This window comes from Octopus bimaculoides, chromosome 13 (assembly GCF_046866305.1).
Source record: "Octopus bimaculoides isolate indiv1 chromosome 13, ASM4686630v1, whole genome shotgun sequence".
Lineage (NCBI taxonomy): Eukaryota > Metazoa > Mollusca > Cephalopoda > Octopoda > Octopodidae > Octopus > Octopus bimaculoides.
In genome coordinates this window covers 8709007-8718940 of record NC_142940.1, presented here as the reverse complement: position 1 = coordinate 8718940, position 9934 = coordinate 8709007, and the positions used below count along the sequence as shown (strand labels likewise).

At 35.3% G+C, this 9934-nt stretch overlaps 1 protein-coding gene across 3 annotated transcripts in view; it reads right to left on the bottom strand.

The window, feature by feature from the left end:
- LOC106881230 (RING finger protein 150) overlaps window positions 1-9934 on the bottom strand; it is a 154970-nt gene that overhangs the window by 100713 nt on the left and 44323 nt on the right. The gene's annotated exons all lie outside the window — the stretch shown is intronic.

Here is a 9934-nt window from a genome sequence, read left to right as displayed (position 1 = left end):
TATACATGATTACAAACTCAAGCATGCACACATACATACATACATAAAAGTAAAAACACAGACACACACACAGGTACACATGCAGACACACATTCATATACATAACAAGACACCCCCACACATTCATATACATGTTTATACACATATCTATTCATGCATATACCACGTGTGTTGGCACACATACATACCTCACACTCACTCATAATCTGACCTTTCCCATCCTGCCCACCCCCCCTTGCATATTATTCCTGTTAAACCATTCAGTTTATCCATCCACTCATTCCTTTATTCATTTATTCTGCAAGTCTCTTTGTTTATTTTTAACCTTTTCAAGATGTAGTCAAGTAGCTAACAAAATGTGTCTTTACAAGTTTATATATATATATCTACTAGCAGCTAAGCCCGGTTTCAGCCGGTCAGAGAGCGATGCGAAGAGAGAAACGAAGACATTAAAAAGAGGAAGAAGTGGATACGAAGTGGTGTTTGGGCAACTGATTTTGGTAGAAAAAAAAGAATGTCATGGTGAGTTAGTAAGGAGAGCAAAGCAAGACTGGGCTTACGTGGGCTGGCAGGACGATGAAAAAATTGGAGCAGTTGAAGTTGCCATTGTTATCATTAGAGTGCCTCTTGGTAGACAACATTCTTTGTCCTTTCCTCAGGTGCACAAATAGAAAGACCCTGGAGACAGCCAACATACAGTTGTGCATGTGAGAATACTTGCTCTGTCAGATTCAAACCAACCGCTTGCACTGATTGTCCCTGCGCCTTGTTGATTGTCATGGGAAAGCAGTTTGTTGGGAAATTGCATCTGTTTAAACTTGTAGGTCGTATCGGAGTGGGTAAGGGACATGGGAGTTATAAGTATGTCTTAGCCAGCGGCCGGTTCATTCAAGATCGTTGCCTACAGAACTCGGGAGCACAATTTTTTGATAATCATCCACATACCATTGCACATTATTGGAGCATCTAAATTCCTTAGCAGCATAATTGGTGTGCCAACTTTCAGATGCAGTTCGTGAGCTGGTAGTTCTGCGGGTCCCCCCTTTTGTCAGATTTGTCATGGGCTGGCCGGTCTATCTCAGATACATGGGAAGCTGGATTAAATTTTTCATCAACACAGGGGAACCGAAATAAATTTTTTCAATATCCAAGGGAAGCCAAATCGCGAAAAAGGTTGAGAAATGCTGATCTATAACGATGGTTTTTATTTAGGCACATCGTAAAAGTAATTATAATGAATTGCTCAATATAAAGAAAAGTATGTTTTTTCAAGCAAATACAGTTAGAAAAAATATTTACCATTTCAAGTCATCACTAAAAACAAAGCTCATCAATTTTTGAATGAAATAATAATTTTATTCTTTTATTCTAAGTTGTAAATTTTGCCTGAGAATTAAGCAAATAATCACCAAATGCATTGTTAAAAATCTGAAACTCGATAGCAAATATCTCCAAATTGATTAGAAATGCATAAATTTAATAATAACAATGTTTTTGAGATTCCGGTTTGAATGACATGAGTGTTTTTGTTTCACTTTTGACATGTAATACTTAAATAGTGGAGGAGATATGATGTTGTTCTGGGTTAGAAGTATGCAAGAAGTTAACATTTTTTTTTTACTAAAACACAACCGGGACCCTAAGTAAGGCATGTGTAAAATTTGAATGAAATTGGTTGTGTAGTTCTGGAGTTTTAGGGATTCACACAGACACACACACACACACACAGACATACATTCTCAATTTTATATATGTATAGATTACCAGTAGGGTATATAATATACTTCATTAATTATATCTTACTTTAGTTAATACTTATATTTATTAGCTATGAAGGAACTACATGTGTTTCAGTATTGGAAGATTACAATATACATATACACAACTGTATACCCATACATATACATATATAAATACATATATGAAATCATCAGATTTACAATCATTCCAACATATCTTCAGGTTCTATTTCAAAATATTATATATCTAATTTTACATCCCTTTTAAAAATAAGCAATACAATTAAACATTAAAGATTAAAAATTAAGAATTAAGAATAAAAAATTAAGAATAAAAATTATACTTTGTAATATTAAGAATTAAAATTTATATATTATACATTATAAATATGAATTAGCATATATATCAATCATGTAAAATCAAGTATATGTCAAATACAGAATGTGAGATATAAGATTAAACATCAGAATAAAAATGTCTGTCTTTAAATGTGATATATAACAAGAAAAATTCAAATACATATCTTCCTTTTTTGTTGGTACTAAAATGGTGATTTGAGGAAGAAGATAGCAGCGAACTATGGGTATTTATAAATGATTAGTACCAAGGGGAGGTAATTACACTATACATAGTTTTAATTTTAAATTATCCTCTATTATTATTTTCAAATTTACCTATATTGGGAAGTATATATAATTTGTTATATAATTTTAGTAATATTTAATTCATATATTTATTTTATTTAAATTATTGCATTATTTTTTATTTTTTATTTATTTTTTAAAAAAATTATTTATATAGTCTATTCAAGTGCTTTAGAAATAAAATTGTGTGGTTATTTGATTCAGAAGTTAGGGGTTCAATACTTCATTTTACTAAATGTAAAATTACTTCAGTGCCAATCTTATGGTTTTATTGGAAACTATATTTGAATAACTATTGTCCTTTTTAAAAACCATTTTTACTATTTTAAGTGTCTCCTTAATAATATTAGTCATAACTTGATCCCAATACAGAATAATTAACCATATAATATCTTTTTTTATTTTTCATATTTTTATATCACTAGCAGTATAACCTGACCTTGTCCGGGTGTGACTTATTACGCCATCTATGATAAGTCTTGCTAGGTGAAAATCAACTAAAAAAGAAAGCCTTACAACGAAAAAACCTTATGATGTAAATATGTTCATAATTCAAAAGACGATGAAATTAATAGGGAAAGTCTGAAGGCTGTTTTGCGTAAAATTATTAAGCGTAACATTATTAAGCGTATGTAAATTTCATCCGTCTAATTGGCTATAGAAATGCTTGTGAAAACAACTTTTTGCGCTGCCCTGATTATACATTGCAGGGTAATCCCTTTTCGCAGGAGCTAGGAGGGCAATTTCTGATGAAGCAATTGCTGGCGATCTGTTGGTACACAGTTTTGCCAGAATTCTATCAGATTGGGCAGATGTTGATGCACCATTTTGCATTATGTTCAAAGTAGCTTCTGGAATGTCATTTTAAACCGGTTGCTTCCTTTCCCCAGCAAGCTCTCTTCTTTGGAGGCATAATCTATGTATATATTAAACAGAACAACAAAAGTTATAATAGATGGCAGGGTCGGTACTTTTCACATATCTGTAATTTTTCAGATTAACACCCGCACGATTACCCAACCCTAATCCTAAACCTAATCCTAACACTAACCCTAACATTAACCCTAAACCCTAACCCTAAAACCGTAACACTAATCCTAACCCTAACCCTAAACCCTAAACCCTAACCCTGACCCTAAAACCCTAACCCTAACACCCTAGTGAAAATCGTGGTATATTTACAAAATATTGACGAACATGAGTTATATTTTACTGAATGATTGTGTACTTGCATGTGTATGCGTTTAAGAGAGCAAGAGAGGAAGAGGTAGGGAGAGGGGGAGAAAGGGCTAGAGGTAGTTAAAAGTTTTCTTATGACGGCTTCTCTTCACTGCTTATTACTTCATTAGAAATCTATGGATGCACTTACGCACATAATAGAGAAAAATTAAACAAATATGAACGACTTGCTCCGAAACACCACCGAGTGGGGAACACTTCTCCAAAATAACCTGCAGTTGTTTCCTTCAAAATTCCTACATGCTCAAAATGTACATACATCAAGGTATATTTGTAGAAAATTTCACGAAAAAATATTCATTTTCCTGGAAGTTAAGAGGAATATAAGTGGAATTTCCGAAAATTGTCCCCCACCCTCCTCCCAAAACACTTTCACTGAAAATTTTTGTATATTCGGAATCTACATAATAAATAATATATGCATAGAAAATTTCATAAAAAAATATTCATTTTTCTGAAAGTTATGACCTTCCAAAGTCGGTGGGTACAACTCTGTAGTTATGCCACATTGACGAACGTGAATGATTGTGTTTACTTGCACGTGTATGCGTTTGTGAGAGGAAGAGAGGGAGAGAGGAAGAGGGGGAGATAGAGAACGGGAGCAATGTGTATGTTGTTGTCACAGATTACGTATGTGTGGTCGTGTGTGTTTTTACGTATCAATGTTATGAAAAATAGGTAAAGAATACTGAGAAGAAAGTTTAATCTATGACGTTGTACGTATCACTTTCTCTCTCTGTTGAGCGCGTGTGTAAGAACGCTGTTCCAGGTAGAAGGGAAGAAATATAAAAGTTGCTAGAAACAACAGCCAAATCTCCCTTAAATCACACAAAGTAAACGGAATTTTAAAAATCTAATTACTGCACTGGAAAGTTCACATCGAGAAAATTCCATTGATGTAAAAATCTTTACAAAAAAGTGGAAAATGTGGATTTCTATAAACTTTTAAAAAGGCTTATATATATATATATCATCATCATCGATTAACGTCCGTTTTCCATGCTGGCATGGGTTGGATGGTCTGATTGAGGTCTGGAGAGCCAGTGGCTGCACCAGGCTCCAATCTGGTCTGGCAGAGTTTCTACAGCTGGATGCCCTTCCTAATGCTAACCACTCCGAGAATGTAATATATTATATATATATATGTAATATATATATTACAATCAAGAGAGAGAGAGAGAGAGAGAGATAGATAAATAGATATATACATGGATATATATATGTATGTATGTGTGTGTATATATATATATATATATATATATATATATATATATATATACATACACACACACATTGTGTATATACACATATATACACAGCAGTTGTGGTTGTGTGGTTAAAAAGCTTCTCAGACACATGTTTCGGGTTCAGTCTCACTGCGTGGCAACTTAGGAAAATGTCTTCAGGCTGACAAATGCCATCAGAGTGAACTTGGATGACAGAAACTGCGTAGCTGCCAGTCATGTCTATATGTGTGCAGATATATACACATACATCTTTCTCTCTGTATATATATATATATGTGTGTGTGTGTGTATACATAAATACATACATACACACACACGAAAGCACATAGATGCAATACACACGCAGGCCTAGCTATAAAACGAAATCTACTACTAAACACTAGACATTAGTTTAACTTCAACTTGACCTTTATTGAACCTAATCTGCTATAAAAACTCATAGAAACTTTTATGAATGAACTCTCTTTAAGTCTCCTTATACCTTATTTCTTCAGCAGACCAAATTTTATATTCTTCAGTAACTCCATAAGTTCAAGACGAGAACAAAGGAATTTGAATATTATTCAATAGTTTGTAGCTGAACAGTGGAACTCTACAAAAGTTAATGTGATAGTAAAAGTCAACACATGCACTTCTAAAGAATATATATGTGTATATGTCTGTCCATATATGCACATATATATATAATGCTTCTATAGCTGCATCTATAAATATTTATGTGTGAGTGTGTCTATACATACATATATATATATATATATATACATACATATATATATATATATATATTATATATACACACATATCTATACACACAACACACATATCTATATATCTTTATATCATATCAGTCTATAAACATATTAATCTATGTATCTGTTTATCTCCCACTTTAGCTTTCTGTATATGTGTATATTTTACATACATATGTACACACACACACACACACACACACACACAGGTATGAGAATACAATGCATGTATTCCAAAGTATATTCAATATTCTAAACCACTGTGTTTTTCAAAATATTCTATACTCTGAAAATATACTGTATTCCAAAGGAAGCTCTATTCCAAAATATATTCTCCATTCTAAAGAACATATTCTAAAATATATTTTATATTTCTGAAAACATATTCTAAAGTCTATTCACTATCCAGTATTTGGTTTGCAAGATTCTTGAGGTGAACTTGCGTATTGAAACAAATTCTGTTGCACCTTTGGAGGGATATTCTGCCAATAATCTTTTCTACTTTAGGCACAAGGACTGAAATTTTTGGGGAGGGGGCCAGTCGATTAGATCAACCACGGGGACCATCACGGCACTTTATATTCCAAAATACATGCTGGAGCTGCATAAAAGGCAGAAATGGTAGTGCCACATAAAAAAGCACTCACGCTAGCTCCATTCTTATAAAGCACCCATGCCAATGCCACATAAAAACACCCTGTACGTGCTGTAAAGTGGCTGGCATTAGGGAGGTCATCCAGCTGTAGTAACCATACCAAAACAGACAACTGGAGTCTGGTGCAGCTCTCCACCTTGCCGGATCCTATTGATCTGCCTGATCCATGCCAGCATGGAAAAGCGAACATATAATGATGGTGATGGTGATGATGTTATTTCCCAAAATATACGTTTTTTTTCCTAAAATATATTCTATATTCAAGCATATATTCTGCATAAAAAAAAAACAACATATTCTGAAGTATATTCCATATTGTAAAGAACAATCTATATTCCACAAAACAATCTTTATTCTTAAGTATATTCTCTGTTGTAAAGAACACTTTATATTCCTAAAGTATGTTTAATATTCTTAAACCAACCATGTACCATTCCTGCACCATCCCCGCACCCACACTGCTGAAAACAAAATAATAATTGTACGACCAAAAATAATCATAAAAATCACCAGAATTAAGATCAAGTTTCTAACCAACCTCTAGCTTTATCCAGACCTCAAAAACCACAGAATATATCGACAGATTAACCATAATGTTGTTGTTGTTGTTGGTGGTGGTTGAAAGAATGGTGAAGGTGGTGGTTAGGAAAACAGTGGTGATAGTAGCTGTAGTTGCTGAGGTTGTAGGAGTGGTGATGAGGGTGATAGTTGTGTTGGGGCTGTTGGAGGTGGTAAAGATGATAGGAGCGGTGGTGGTGGTGGTGGTGGTGGTAGAGGTGGGAATGAAGAGGGTGATAGGGATAACAGTGGTATAGGTAGTGGTAGTGGAGGTGTTAACCAGGTTGATAGAAACAACAGAAGAGAGGCCTTAGGAGTGGTACTGGTGGTGGTAGCAAAAGTGAAAATAGTAGTGGTGATGATGATAGGTGGGATAGTAGTAGTAGCAGTAGTAGTAGTTGTGGCAGTAGTAGTAGTAGTAGTAGCAGTAGTAGTGGCAGTAGCAGTAGTGGCAGTTGTAGTAGTAGTAGTAGTGGTGGTGGTGGTGATGATAGTAGTACCGCTGGTGGTGGTAGTAGTAGTAGTGGTGGTTTTGGTAGTAAATATTTGGGACTGAGTGTCGATGGAGGTGGGGGGAGGGGGGTCAGAGTGCTCCCCCATCTCTGTAGTGGTGGCGGCAGTGGTAGTGGTGGTGGCCGATACTAGTGCCAGGTGTGGATCTCAACTGGAGGTAGTAGTTAGTAGCAGTAGTGGGAGGAGATGGTAAGGAAGTGGTAGTGGTGTTTGGAGGGGAGGGGAGAGAAAGAACGACAGGGGGTGGGTGTAAGTGCTGAGAGTGTGTGGGGTGGAGGCGCTGATGGGGGGGGGGTGCAAATCACTGATGCTGTTAATAGTGCTGGCATGATGATAAGTGGTATTGTGGTGAAGGTTAAATTAAGAAGTGGTGGGCATGGTGAATGTAGCTTGTGGGGGTGGGGGTGGGTAATGGAAATGGCAGCAGTGATAGTGGTGGTGGTTGTGCGTTGTGGTAGCGGTGGTAGTAGTAACAGTGGTAGTGATGGGTAGTAGTAGTAGTAATGGTGGTGGTGGTGGTGGTGTTAAAAGTATGTAGTGGTTGTGATAGCAAAAAAAAAAATTACAAAGAAGTTCCAAACCTCCCACCATCACCACCACCACCACCACCACCACTGCTGCCACCATCAATCACAACAAGGGGTGAGGGAAGAGGAGGAGAGAGATGAGAGAAGTTAAAAGTGAACAGAAGTTGATTTGGAGGCGGTGGGTGGATTGGGGGACCTAGGATAGATTAGTAATTATTGCTGTTGTTGTTGTTGTAACCAGGGAAGTTGTTCAGCTGGGAGATGAGGTTATTATCTCCATTCATCTCATGTTCAGAGGAGATGGGCTTAACTAATTGAAAATTATATACTATACACACACATACATACATACACAGACACATATATGTGTATGTGTATGTATATATATATATATATATATATATATATATATATATAAGAAGCTTGCTTCCCAACCACATGGTTCTGGGTTCAGTTCCACTGCATGACACCTTGGGCAAGTGTCTTCTACTATAGCCATGGGCTGACCAAAGCCTTGATAGAGGGAAAATAAAAGAAGCCTGTTGTATATGTGTGTGTGTGTGTGTGTGTGTGCATGTCTTTGTGTTTATGTCCTCATAACTTAGCGGTTTGGCAAAAGAGACCGATATAAGAAATATTAGTCTAACAAAGAGTAAGTCTTAGAGTCAGTTTCAACTAAAACCCTTTAAAATGGTGCTTCAGCATAGCCGTAGTCAAAGAATATATATATACACACACACACATACATATAGCATATTTGGTCAGCACTATGTACTTATATACATGTGTGTGTGGAGGTGTGAGAGAAGAGAGAAAGAGAGAGAGAGAGAGAGAGAGAGAGAGAAGGTGAATCAGAAGAAAATTATATAAGATTTAGAAAAGAAAAAAAAAAGGTTTGTTTGAGGTAATGTTTGAATCAATGTTTGACACAATATTTGTTAGAGGCAATGTTTGATACATGTTTTGTTTAAGACAATGTGTGTTTGACACAATACATGTTTGAAAGAGAGTTTGTCTGAGAGAAAAAAACCTCGTTTGAAACAATGTCTATATTTCATCCATGACCCTATAGTAAACTGGCAAGATCAGTACATCTGATGTTCAATTTGTTTTGTTAACTTGTAATTATTAAACCCCAGGTCAACCCTGTTACAGTAGAACTACAATCAAAGACATACCAAGACCATGATCAAAACACCTTTCTATTTACACACACACACACACACACACACACACATATTTTCATTCATTGCGTTTCTACCTTTGTTTTCATGTATATAATACATGGTTACACTGATCCTTGTCTAAAAGCCTAGAAATTGGATTACATTTTATCTTAATACTTTACAGAAGGCACTCCCTGCTCTGTTATTTCCAGAATGTAGGGGGGGAAAAAGGGGCTCTTTGGTATTTTGTTATTGTTGCGTAAATACAGGAGATAACCAAACCAATATAACTAAGAGTTCACAGAAAGTATGCATGTAAGCTATGTATGTGTGCATTTATATTTATATATACATGTATATATACATATATATATATATATATCTGTAATCAAACACATACATACATACATATAGGCTATAGATTTTCATTTGTACCTCTTATCATGGAACCACAAGGTTATGCAGCTGGTGGTATAGCAATGATTTGTAAAATATTCCCAAAATTCTTCATTTGACTTTCCTGGAATGATCATACATACATACATACATACATACACACAAGCATGTGAGTGCTTATAGCATACACACAGACATATACTTAAAGAGTAATCACACACACATACAAACGTGTATTGAAGAGAAAAGTCAATCCATAATATCAGTTGCAAGTAAGTCCACGCTTTATACACACACACACATGCAAACACACACAGAGGGTGGCCTCAAATTCACAAAGGTGTTAATGTTGTTTTAAATTTATGATACCTTAGCAGTATATATATATATATATATATATATATATATAGGAATTACATAACATTTGTTTTGTTTTTTTTCCAGTGTCATATATATGGCCTGAAAGTTGCAAAGGGGTCTGAAATTTAAATAAATTTGCT